General features: G+C 44.2%; 1 long non-coding RNA gene across 1 annotated transcript; it reads left to right on the top strand.

The window, feature by feature from the left end:
• The first annotated feature begins 411 nt into the window (after nt 1–411).
• On the top strand, nt 412–8,456 carry LOC109248846 (uncharacterized). The gene is made up of 2 exons (XR_002072282.2): nt 412–473; nt 8,174–8,456. It is a non-coding gene; the product is annotated as an uncharacterized LOC109248846 (long non-coding RNA).
• The last annotated feature ends 5,083 nt before the right edge of the window (nt 8,457–13,539 follow it).

Here is a 13,539-nt window from a genome sequence, read left to right on the forward strand (position 1 = left end):
CCTGCCTCACTGTTTCCCACCACAGCTAAGATCGTCATTCCCAGTGGCCTTAGTGTTTTTGTAGATAAGCCCCCAGCACCCCAACATGTCAGCTCCTCAAGGGCATTGCTTGCAAAGATCTTGTTCTTGACCTCACTTCATGACCCCCGTGGCCATGCCTCGGCCTTGTAATGACTAGTAGTTTTGCCATCTTCAGAGCCTTCATCTTAACACCATACTCGTGGAACACTACCTCATATCTTTCCATGGCGTTCCCTCCAACAGGTCTCTAACTCTGACAATTTTTTGACTCTACTGGGATATTGAAGGATTGACCCTCTCAGCCTTGCTCTGCCCCTCACCTTCCCATGTCCTCACTTGTCTCTTGCTCTTGCTTAGATTCCAGGGCCGCCATTGTGATGTCAGCATGAATCCTCATCTCCCTTGCTCATCTTTCCTCTCCCTGATATACTCACCTGGCTACTCAACCTCAGGTAAATTAGAGTCTTCACCTGCTCTATATTTGTGCCCAAGTAGTTCTACATATTTAGGGAAGAGGGGTAAAAACCCCCACAACACCATGTTGACTGGTGTCATTTTAAACTCTTGCCAACCGTTATCAAGTGGGCCTTTGCATTTCCAATCTATTTCACACTTTCTCCTCTCTCGTTAAACCTCCAACATCTCCTCCCTAATCCACCCTCTTAACGGATGATGTTGCTTCCTATTTCACGGAGGAAATAGAAGCCTTCAGATAAGACCATCTGCAGGCTCCCATCACACCTGCCCCCACACGCTCCTCCCTCCCTTCTGTGCTCATGGATGAACTGCTGATGCTCCCCGCTAAGGCCAACCTCTCCATTTGGGTCCTGGATACCACCCCCTCTCACTTACTCTCAGACTGTACAAGAGACAAGTAATACTGTGCTATCACATTTTGTCTTCCCTACTTGATTGCTTTCATCCCCATAAAAACATATTGTAATCTCTCCCATTAAAAAAAGATCCCTCTTGTGACCTCTCATTTCCTGCCATTTCTTCAAACGGTCCTCAAAAGAATTGTGTAAGTTTCCTATCTTCTCTGCCTTAATGTCTATTCTTTCCTTAATCCAACTCCTTGGAAACACATCTGTTGTGGTTATAGAGGATCTCCATATTGCCAGATCCTATGATCGATTCTCAAACCACATCTTGCTGTCAGCAGTGTGTGACACTGTTGATCACTCTTTCCTTCTTAAAACACTAAATTCACTGTCATTGGGCCACCATAAATTGTTGGTGCTTCTCCCATCTCATAGGTGACTCCTTCTTCTCCTCCTTTATTGGTATCTCTCCTCTGGTCAGTGTTGGTGGGACCCAGGCTCAATCTTCAGGCCTCTTCTCTGTTTTTATCTACTCCCATGTTAAATAACATCAATATTCATCAGTATGCTTATGGCTTCCAAATATGCATATTCCTTCCCAATATTTCACCTCGAGACTTCAAATTCCCTATTCTACATCTCCATTTGACTATATAATAGACATCTGTACATACATCACAGCAGCAGTATAAAATAAATATGAATACAAAGGAACCCAGAGGTCTCAGGCACAGACTTTTTTGTCCTCAAATTTCTGGGCCGCATAGGATGCACAAGTCTCCAGGAGTATGAAGCACCTCAAATACCAGGAAGCCTGCTTCTGGTAGGGTATCTTCTAGTAAGCTGGTCATATAAGCAGGCTTTAGCTATGTGATCAAACCTGCCCTGCTATCAGAAGTAGGTACAAACCACCAATCTAATTATTTTACTAACTAATGCTGACAGGTTGATTCATCCTGTTCCAAAGTGAATCACTTGTCTTCAGTTAGTACATTCTATACCACTGGGCAAGGGTCATTTGTCTGGAGATAGGCATGCGATCTAGATCATTTAGTATTAACCTGTGTATGCAAATACCATGACAATGAATAAGGCTTTTTTAAGCCTACGGATGGTGGAGCTGACAGAAACATTGCAGGTAGGACAGGAAAATATTCCAGCTGCTCCTGCCATGCTGGCATGGATTACCCATGCCAGGGTAATCCACCTTCCCCCAATGGCCCAGCTGGTTCTTCTGGGCAATGGTGTTATATCAGGGGCATCAGTAGTGGTCTCTGCTATTGGTAGGTTGTGAAGGTCAATTTTGGGAAAGAGAAACAAACCCATGTTGTTGAGGACCTGCATGAACCCCATCCCTGATACCATAGCCACTGTGCTTGCCCATCAGGTGTGGCTGGTAAAGAGGCTGCTGACATCCGCATCTCTTTTCGTTAACCAGATTATTGAAAGTCTCCTCTCCCGCGGGTGCTCTGTGATGAGCATTCACCCAGAACAGAGATATCCTTGCACTCTGTACCCATTCCAAGAGGTCTGTCTGCACATCTCTTTCTTGGGTCTCTTTGTTACCAGTCTTCCATTTTTGTTCTCCTGAATCTCTGATCATCCAGCCAAACCCTTAGTACTTCCTGAATCACCATAGAGTTCTACCTCTGACCATCCATCTTTCTTTCCAGGGACCAACTCACCGTATTGCTTAAAATTCTGCCCTCAGGGAGATTTCCCTCTGTACGATGCTATAGTAGTCTACATCTAGTAGGTGCAGCACCCTGTGTAGACCCATCCATAACTCCCAGTCTAGCTCCCAGGTTTTTCTTCCTCAATCACCTGGTCATCAAGGACTCCCCACAAAGCCATAGGTGAGGCTGGAGGGAGTGGAGGGACCAGAGGAATCTGAGACTGAGCACCTGCTGAAGCAGCTTTCTTATGCTTTCAGGACCTGAGCGAGCCCAATATCAGGTCTGTCGCTTTTACTCGGTGACGATACGCTGCTGCACGCACAAAGCCACCTTTGCGGCTTGGACAGTCAGACAGCATCTGGTTCACAATGAGCAGTTCAGATTACATGGTCACTTGGTCTCTTATAGTCAGCCCTGGTAGCAATGGACAAGCTGCTTCTCAAAAGGAAAGCCGTTACTTCTGGAATAGAGCACAGCTTTGCTTCGAAGCCCTAGGGCACTAAGCTGTGACTCTCTCAAGGCTCTCCCGAGGTTTCATGGAATTAGTTGCTGGAAGAGCTAATGGACCCAAGTCAGCCACCTCCTGGTCCGCCACTGCAGTTGGGGTTCCAGGAGGCAGAAATCTGCTGCCTTCCACTAACACGTCTGCAACTTGCAGCCAACTTCCCAGTAGCAATGCAGCCTTGAGTGAGGCTACCGGAAGGGGACGATGTAGGCTGTGGCAGCAACTCTGGCCTGATGAGTCCCCACATGCACCATTCCAGATGAAGGAGAGTCTGTTACCTCCTTTCTGCCTTTGAAATCTCTGTGAATGTAGCTGAGTGGCGAAGCCCACGTTGCACCTGCATCCCACCTCTCAGCCCCCTCGCTCCTGCAACCCAGGGGAGAACGCAGAAGTGGGTGTACTGCTTGTTAAACTATCTCTTCTTGCGTGAGACATTCATTTACTTGGAGAGAGACGAAAAGGGCTGTACAGATCCTGAGAGATCTGACTTAATTAGGCTAATTTGTTAAGTACTCGTTGCAGTGAAAAACATTTAAGTGAATGAAGTTTAATTGTTTTTTTTAATTATTCATTTTTACATCGTGTTATATAAGTTCCTGATTTAAAGAGCAAAATAGGTCTGGCTGTGAAGATCAGCCCTCGTGTTTCTCACCTTCCTCAGGAAAAACAACAACAGCAACAGGTTTAATTCTTTCAGCTGATGGTTTTGTATCTATGGCCCATTCTCTGAAGAAGATGCTATTATCTTGCTTCTTGGTTTGTGTGAAATTGGGGGTTTCCTGGCACTAGGGAGATTGAGGTTTGATTCTCTTTTGCTCCTTTATCCCCACCACACACACAGAGTCCCCATGACCCCCATCCTACCAATATGATCCAATTATAATTTGGGTTCTTTCAACATTTGGTCTCCATCATGGCTATGAAAATGCTTTTCATAGCTGAGCCATGGAATATACTATGATTACTTCTCTTTCCTGAACAAAGTGCTCTCCTCTTTAGTGAACTGTTGTCTGTGTTTGCTTCTTTGTTTGCTTAGTTTCCTGTGTACTTCACTCGTTCAGCCCCTATCATTCCCCCAGTTGTCCAGTTCTCCTCTCAGAATGGGCAGATCCACTAGATTTTCTTTCCGTTTCTCTTAAGGAAATCTCTCCCCTGGTGCCTTCTGACTGCTCTAGTCAATACGGTATTTTGTCTCCTGCACACTTACTGTTCTGAAATTTCCCTTTACCACCATCACTTTTGCCTCGCTCCCGGGTTAGATCCTTTGTTTCCTAAAGCCCATGCCTTCCTCTTTCTTGGTTTATTCGCTTGTTTTATTGGAGCACATCCTCCATAAGCTTTCTTAGAAAGAGTGCATGGGACTTTTTTTGAAATTTTTTGAGACTTTGTGTGTCTGAAAATGTTTTTGTTCCACCCTGACACTGGTTGATATTATGGTTGGGTGTAGAGTTCTAGATCAAAAACAATTTTCTTTTATAATATTGATTACATTGCTTTTGGTTACTCTGAAGCCCTTCTGATTCTGGTTCTTTGTATGTGACCTGTATTTTCTTTCTGGAAGGTTGTAGGATAGTCTCAGTATTCTGAAGTTTCATGATGACATGCCTCAAGTACCTAAAGATCCAATATAACAGAACCTTTCAATCTGGAAATCTATGTTCTTTGGTTCTGGGCAATTGTCTTAGATTATTTTGTAGAGCATCTCTTGTTTTCTGATTTCCTTGCTTTCTCTTCCTGGCCTTCCTGTTATATGGATGCTGTGCATCTTGTATTTGTCATTCATTCATTTAATATTTTTTCCCATTTTTTTCTCTTTCATTTTTTCCTCTACTTTCTAGAATATTTCTCACCTTCTTTCTTCCAGAACTTCTGTTGATTTTTTCATTTATATTGTCATGCTTTTTAACTTTCAAGGACTTTATTTGTTCTCTAAATGTTCCTTTTCTCTCTCTCTCTTCCTTCCTTCCGCTCTCCCTCTCTTTTCCTCCTTTCCTTTCACTTTTTCTTTCTTTCTTTCTTTCCTTCCTTCCTTCCTTCCTTCCTTCCTTCCTTCCTTCCTTCCTTTTCTTCTAATACCCTGTTCTTGTTTTGAATATGCATTATGTATTTTTCTATGGTGGATTTTGTTGTTAGTTTCTTTGGTAGTAGAGTATCTCCTCCATAAAAATTTATTTATTTATTTATTTATTTATTTATTTATTTACTTACTTATTTCATTTAAAGTCTTTTCTCAAATGTCTATTGATCCCTGCTCACTGGTTCCTGTTAAGAGTGGGACAGCAAGGAGCTGATTGGAAGCTTGAAGGCCATGGGTGGACTGTTCTTGGAGACGATGGGCTTCACCACAGGGTGGTCTGCCTGGGCTGTTTCCTTGCGGGCATCACTGAAGTCAGGTCTTCAAATCTGCCTTAGGCTGGTCGTCATCCCCAGAGAAGGCTGTGGAGCCTCCTACCTAGAGTGGATGGGCCTGGCTGCCCATTGTTAGAGCTAGTTTGGGAGGAAAGTTGAGGACTGGGCTGGGGTTCAGTTGTCCAGTATATAATTGTTTATTGAAACGCCCTGTTTGTGGTAGGGTACTCCCACTCTGAACTGTGTCTGATGTCCTCATTCCAAAAACCCTGCCTTGCCCTCCCCAGATAACAGAATGACAGTTTTCTGGGAGGTGGGAGGGGCAAGCACCGGCTGCATGGAGTGGGAAAGGAGAGGTGGACTTTAACTGATTCTTAAGCAGCCTGTGGGCCATGTAACCCTCTCTTTCCCCAGACCCCCAGAGTAACCAGTGGCGGTCATTCTTGGCCTCCCTCTGAGGGGCAAGCCAGGCTGCATTTGCTCTGCTGCTGGTGGAAGTTTCGCTTTCTGGGAGCACTCTCAGTCAGTTGCCATAGACCTATCTGCTGTCTCACTTTTAACATGCTGTCAAGTTATCTCTTCTGCTTGGAAAGTTTGTATATTTAAAAAATTCCTTTAAGCTAAAATTGGGGCAGTTTAGGGAGGTGGTTTAGAGCAGGGACCTTGGGTTCAGTAGATTTGGGCTCTAGTTCCAGCCCCACGACTTACTAGTCATGGAAACTCCTGAAAGGTGGTCACTTTTCTGAGGCTCAGTTTCCCGATCTAAAAAAAATACTGGAACAATTTTAGGGAAATTGGAAAACTAATGTAATAATTGGGGTTATATGAGGATTATATGAGATGTACACAGGACACAGTACACATTAGACAGTCAAGAAGTTCTAGCTAGTATTATCTCAATTATAGCAATAATAATTTTCTTGATAATGAAATATCTGCATGACATATAATTGTGAGTAGAGTAAAAGCCTGGTAAATGATGATTTGTCCAAGGCTATCTCTTCCCTGGCACTAAAACTGTCTACAAAGATTACACACACACACACACACACACACGCACACACACACAATTTGTATGCTGTCTGCTGTGGGCAAATTTAGTACATTCAGTGATGAAGGAATACCTTTCTAAAACTTGTTGAGCAAGGAAATAAGAACATGGATCAGCCATTGGGATGTTGCACAGTCAAAAAGTATTGGTTATTGCTATTAGTAAAAGGCCTTGTAAGTGCAACATTGAGCACCATTCCTGGCACAGAGTAGGTGACCGAGATGTATTCTCTGAGTTTGATCTGTTTTCCTATTCCTTCTGCTTGTCGGAATGTAATTGGCTAGCCCTGTTTGCAACAATTGACATTTTTAAAACTTTTAAAGTGCTTGTTAGAATACACTGTGATCTGGTCGGATGTTTCTTTTCCCTGGAAGAAAGCCCCAAATGTTAGCTTTATGTGCCTTAGAATAAGAAGCACAAATCTGAGTGTAATCCATTTGGATTCTAATGAAAGCCTGTGACCAGAACTCAGCCTTCAGGAGGTATTTTGAAGGGCAAATGTAAATAACAGTTCATATAACTATTTCTTTTGGCAAAGGCAGGTTTATTTCTGTAGAATTTTATCTACTACAGTGATCTCTGCCCAATGAAATGGGAACTGGCAAAAAAGTCAGTAAATCGCTGAAGCTTTCCTGTGAGCTCTGGAATTTAAAATACTTGTGATTTGGGGTCACTTTTTGTCATTTCAGATAGATTTTCCTTCCAGAAATTTCTAATTTATTACCCCAGCAATAAATTCTGGCTTCTTCCAGATGCATTCTTTCTTCAATGTTGGCTTTCATTTTTTCCAGCTTCTTTTAAAGTTCAGAATCATACGCCAATTTTAAGCCAGTTGGCTTTGATTGTTCTATACCGCCAGCAAAGAAAATGGCCCACCTCATCCCTTTCTCATTATTATGAAATTCTTAAATAATCTCTTGGTTTAGTTAACTCATTAAAAAAAACTTTCTTTAAATGAGTTCATGTGGATTGAAGTACTGAAATCTGAGAAAGACAAACTCAAGATTTTGTCTAGGTCTTGAAGTAGGCATTTATAAAGATGGTCAAGGGATAGTTTAAAGAGCTGGAAAGATCCAACATTGGTCGTAATCTCTTGCCACCATAATGCCATATAACAAACTATCCAGATGTCAGTGGACTCTAACAGTAGGTATTTATTTTTCTCTCTTATGTCTGCAAGTCATAGGGCCCACCCAATTTAAGCTTAGCAGGGCTCAGTGGGACTTCACTACAACTCACAGGTAAATGACTTACACTCATTGAACTCCAGTTTACCCACCTGTAAAACAGGGCATTAAACATTTCCCTCCTTTGGAAAAGTATGTCTGAAGTGCAGGCTTAGGCCTTTGGCCACAAGTGATGAATCCAGGGTCGGCACCTGACCCCAGTGTGATACTCTGATTACTTTTTGAAGAGTTTGGGATTTTGCAGTGAGAAGCACAGAAGCTAGAGGACAGGTAGACTGAGTCACTTTGATGGCACAGTTCTGGAAACATCTATGGAAATTGCTCTTAGTGCTGACGCATCTGGGTTTTTTGTTGGTTCCTGCCCTTCTTCTGGAATCCGTGAGATACCATGACTACTTCCAATACACTTCACCCTCTGCTTAAGCAAATACGGTAGATTTAAAATATGGCCCCCAAATTCTTTGACCTTCTTTTTAAGAGGTGGGGAGGGGGTGTCTGTTAATTAGTTATCGCATGACTATTAACATAAGTGGAAGTTACATTATGCCATTTTCCATCCTCAGACCTTAAGAAACTGGCAGCTTACACTCTTTCTCAAGAGGTGCTTGCTTTTGTAACCAAGCCCCCATGTTGAGGGGAAGCCCAAGCTGCCCATAGAAAGGCCCATGTGGAGAGAAACCACCAACGAGAGCCATCCTACTTGCAATATGACTGAACCACATGGGAAGTAGAGCTTCCTGCCTCAGCCCAGCTGTCCCAGTTGATTCCATGAGCAGCAGAGACAAGCCATCCCTGCTGAACCCGAATTGCAGATTTGTGAGAAAAATAAATGACTGCCATTAGTGTAAGCCATTCCGTTTGGAATGGCTACCGAAGCAGCAATAGATGAATGGAATAACCAGCTACAGTTCTACTTTTTTTTTTTTTTTCCTACTTTCTTTTCTGTTCCTTACAACCAGAAGCAGGAGCACAGAGATGAAGCACTTAGATCTGGACTCCAGTTGTCTGGATCCAAGTCCTGCCTTTGCCATTTGCTAGGTGTGACTTTTGGGCTGGTTGTGACATCTCTCTGCACTTAAATTTTCTCACTTGTCAAATGAGGAGAGGAATAGAAAATAGTCCCCTCTCACCAGGTTGTTCTGAGAATTAAGTGAGATTACGTATCCAAAGTATTTAGTGTATTTCTGAATCTGGCTTCTCTCATTCTGATTCATACAGAAGTGGGGTTTGGGAATGGGCTGCAACATACCAGAGCTTCCCATGTGGAAGCAGCTGAATTGAGGTGGCGTGGGAAGAAGCGAGGACCCCCTGATCCCAGCAGGGGATACTGGCAGGGCTTTTACACTGAGGGGCAAATATAGTCCATTAAAATACCTCTCCCTGTCGACTTGGGGCCGGATCATGTGGCCGGTGACGAAGCACTTAGGGGCAGACCAGCAAAATATCAGAGTATTTCAGAAGTTGGAGATCCTCTACAGACTTTAGTAAATGACTCCAGGAAGAGATAAGCTCCAGACAAGCCGGACTGACCACCTGAAAGCAGAGTGACAACAGAACAGAGACACTTGTTGCTGACGCCCTGAGGCCACTGGGGATCAAATAGTCATGCCCTTCTACATCTCAGAGGCTAAGTTCTCTGCTGCCCCCAAATGAGTGCCCTGATGAATATGCAGGCTCCTGGATGAGAGATGCCTGGGAGAAGCCTAGGAAGGCAGGGATGCTGATTTTGCACATACCCTAGCACCTTCTGCTGGGACATTGGGCATTTTGCCAACACTGCACCTCTAGGAACATGGATGAGTCCTCATTGGTTTTGTCTATACTGCGTGTCCCTGACCGCTTGGCTAGCTCTGACAGGTCCAGAGGAGAACCCAATCTTGCTCCATCCAGCACATTCTCTGTCCTTGAACTGAAGGGCCTAGACCTTAGGTTGCTGAGTCATGGTAATGCAGAGGGACGGTCAGCAAACCTGCTGCTGAGTCCACAGACCTGCTGTTGGCTTCTGCCTTTCCTCCAGCCTTGGGTTAGCTTTTCCTTTTTTTTTTTTTTTTTTGTTCTGTGGGATCCGGCAGTATTTACCTAGTAGCGACTGCTTTTTAATTAAGCTTCTCTCTCGTTTGCCACCCTAAGACACTCATCAGAATGGAGATTTAAAAAACAGAAAAACAGCAAATGCTCTGCTCTGTGGGCACGCGGCGATGGTTCAAACAGATGATACATAGTGAAGGTTACCAGCCCTGTGCCTGCACAAAGTAGGTCATCAGTACCCTCTCCCTTCACCTGTTTCCTTCTCTTGAATGTACTTTGGACACACGCTCATTACCACAAAAGGCCAGCCTGCTCTGGAGTACTGTTCTCTTGCTTCAGGAGCCTGCAGCCCTCTGCCCATCTCATCTGCATGCTAATGCAATTTCCGAGGATGATCTATCCTAAGCGTGGCTAAAATTCCTGGGAGATTTATTATGTTCCCTAGTTCTATAGATCAGGGACAATTTTTTATAAATTCTTGCTTTTGCTGAACAATTTAATATGCCATTGTCTAGGCAACGGAATTCTCCTCAATTAGATTTTCAGGCTAATGTGGGGAGGAACTTTCCCCCTTCCTCTCCAGCAATATTAGGAAAGGCCATAAGTCCTGCTCAAGAACAAAATTTGCTGCCGCCTCATGAGGATACTCAAACCTGACTCTCTTCCGCAGCAGGCCACATCTTCCCTTCTGCTCCAGGCTGCTGTCTTGGTGAGGTGGTTGAGGCTGCCCGTGAGAAGAGCCCCCAGCTACCGTGGGGTCTGGGCACTGGCCTCGCAGAAAGGCCCCCCACCAGGGGACATTGATCTTGGAGAATGAATCACTGCCTCAGTCGTATAAGCTCAGAAATTCAATCTTTGAAGTCCAGAAGTTATTAGACGCCTGAATAAACATTGCCAACGAGGAACGAGAGATGAGAACAAACCAGAAAGAGAATTTGCTACTTTCAAGCAGACTGAAGGTTCGCACCAGCAGGACGAGCACATTCTGTCCCTAGGGGCGTCGCTCCTCAGGAAGCCAAGTTACCTGATGGTGGCTGGGTAAACAGGAAACCAGAATGTGACCTTTTTTTTAAGTTTATTCATTTATTTTTGAGAGAGAGAGAGCAAGAGCACACAGGGGGAGCAGAGAGAGAGAGAAACAGAGGGAGGGAGAGAGAGAGAGAGAGAGAGAGAGAATCCCAAGCAGGCCCGGCACTGTCAGTGTGGAGCCCAACGTGGGGCTTGAACCCACAAACTGTAAGATCATGACCTGAGCCGAAACCAAGAGTCGGATGCTTCACCGACTGAGCCACCCACGCGCCCCTCCAGAACGTGACGACCTACTGGCTTCAGCCTTTCCTGGGCAGAGGATGGGCAGGCCCTGCCAGTATACAACCTCTACGCCTCCTTGTTCGGGCTTCCCTGGTTCATCAACCTTCATCGAGGGACCCTTTCTCCCTCAAGGGGTTGATCCCTTTTTGGGCCTGGAGCTTGTTCTCGGGCCTCTACACTCCTGTTCACTCCATCACGAACCAGTTCCTGGTTTAACTCTCAAGACATCCTTAATTCCTTCCCTTCCACACCCGGGGCTCGGTTAGTCACCATGCAAGATGGAATCTGGGTTTTGACTGGATTTGAAGGTGGGCAGGAGGGGAAGTTAAAGTTGACTCAGGTGGTACATCTGGGTGACAGGCTGAGTGGTGGCAACCATCTGGATCAGCATGATGATAGCTGCTGTTTGTTGGGTGCTGTGCTACAGGCAACAGCATCATTAGCTCATTTAATCTTCCCAAGTACCTACAAGAAAAGTACTAGTCTATTTCCCAATTGGCTGAATGGCAGCTTTGATAGATTTACTTGTTTTTGTTGAATTATTTAGTTTTAATTGACCAGTTTTCATTTTGTCCTTGTAACAGCATTTACATAGAACATTCAATGTGTCCTTGCTTCCATTTCCTCTGCTGCTGCTGGAGCTTAAGGGTGGAGAGAGGGGAAGTGGAGGGAGAGGAAAGTGTAATATATTCTTTAATAAGGAGAATTTTTATGAGCATATTCTTCATTTATGTTTTCTTATTCATAAAGAGAATGTATTTATGAGTCTTTATAGTAAAGAACACAGTCTCATGAATGTATTCTCCTTATGCCCCCACCTCCTCCAGCCTGACTTTCTTTTGTGGCCTCTCTCCCTGTCAACCTCCCCCTCCCTACTCCATCTTGGCACCTCAGTCTCCAGCTGCAGCAGCAGAGAGCTGGGGGAGACAATATTTAAATATTCCATAAAATCCTGTTATGGAGACAAGATGAACTGGCCAATGAAAACAGACTACAAAGGATCAAATGATGTAGTGAATTACTCATTTGGTGGGCTGGCTCCCAGGGTTTTGGGTGGACTAGCCATTTGGCTTGGCTTTTGGTTGACTATCCAGATGAAGTGACCTGGAGTCATTTTCCAGACAAGGAAGTGGAGGCTGGAGAAGCAATACCAAATGTTAGAGCCATAATTTGAAAAGGCTTGTTTGAAGGTGAGTTGGTGTCTTTGTGCCATTCAGCTGGATAGGAGCACAGAAGAGAAGACGGGATAAAACCCAGGATGGATTTCCCAGGGTCTCCAAAGAACTGTATTCGGGGAAGTTGATTTTCAAGTGTCAAAAATGCAAATGCCTTTAGAGTCCAGGAAAGTGAGAAAACAATCGGCAGGGTAAAGGAATTAGAAAAATCTAATTTTCTCTAAATAAGCCCACAAAACAGTGCTAAGTGTGGTGCAGTGTGGCCCTATCACTTGACACCCGTGACAGGGAGGCAGTAGGGACAGATGGGGATGGTAGTGAACTGAAGAGGGAGCTGCCATCACTCTTATAGATATTTTGATTTTCCCAAAAGAGCTGGAAGTCCTGATTTTGATATCAAATCTCCCAAGTTGTAAGCGTAACTTCAGATTCCTTTGCAACACCGTGTAGGCCAGTCTAAACAAATCTGGATGCTGGATCTGGTCTGTAAATTTGCAGCCTTGACAGCTGGCATGGAGACATCACCAAACCTGGAAGCTGAGTCAAAACCATGGAGGCCATGCGGCTGTGGGGAGGTCTGCAAATTCAGATTATGACGAAGAATAGATGAAGACGTCAAGAAATGATCTCAGTGCTTACACAAGAATAACATTTTATCACCAGAAGGAAATCAGTTTCCAAATACCTCACCTCATACATGGAGTGAAGACTTGAAAGAGGAGGCTTTGAAACCGGAGAAATCTGGTGCTGAATCCCAGCCCTACCACTTACCTGCTGTGCAACCTTGAGCAGATCCATCAACCTTTTGGTGCTTCTATTTCCTTCTATCTGAATTCTTATGAGGTTCAATGCAATAAGATATGAAAATCTAGATAGATGGCAGATAGAAGGCTCTCACTAAAACAGCAGTGGTGATCAATACCATCGATAATCATGACAATTGTTATCGGTACATACATTTATAAACTCCAGAGAAAGCTACAATGGAAATTGGCTGCTGAAAGTTTTGTTCATGGGCGATTTTTCCACAACGTTGGTAAGGCGCTTTGATGCTTCCTTCTCATTTCAACATAGTTACACTGGAAATCACAAACCCTAGTGCCTTTTTGTAATTCTATCAGAAAAGCATTCAGGGAACTCAAATAATCCATTCAAACCCAAACCTGGTGGGAATTTCTGGCACTTGACTAACAGCATAAGGCATCTCCAGATACTTCTATCCAGTGGCTTTTAAAGCAGGCTGTGCCTTGGGAGGATTCACACAGAATTCAGCTCGTTTCTCATGCACAGGGCTCCTTCATTCTGTTTTCCACCCCTTCCATGCTGCCTGTCTCTTATTGTGCTATTCAGCTCAGCCCAGGTTGAAACCACTGCATTTGATGAGCCAAGTGGCCATCTTCTAGATAGCCCTTTCA

The sequence above is a fragment of the Panthera pardus genome, unplaced genomic scaffold, assembly GCF_024362965.1.
Source record: "Panthera pardus isolate Hobbes unplaced genomic scaffold, ASM2436296v1 HiC_scaffold_16, whole genome shotgun sequence".
NCBI lineage: Eukaryota > Metazoa > Chordata > Mammalia > Carnivora > Felidae > Panthera > Panthera pardus.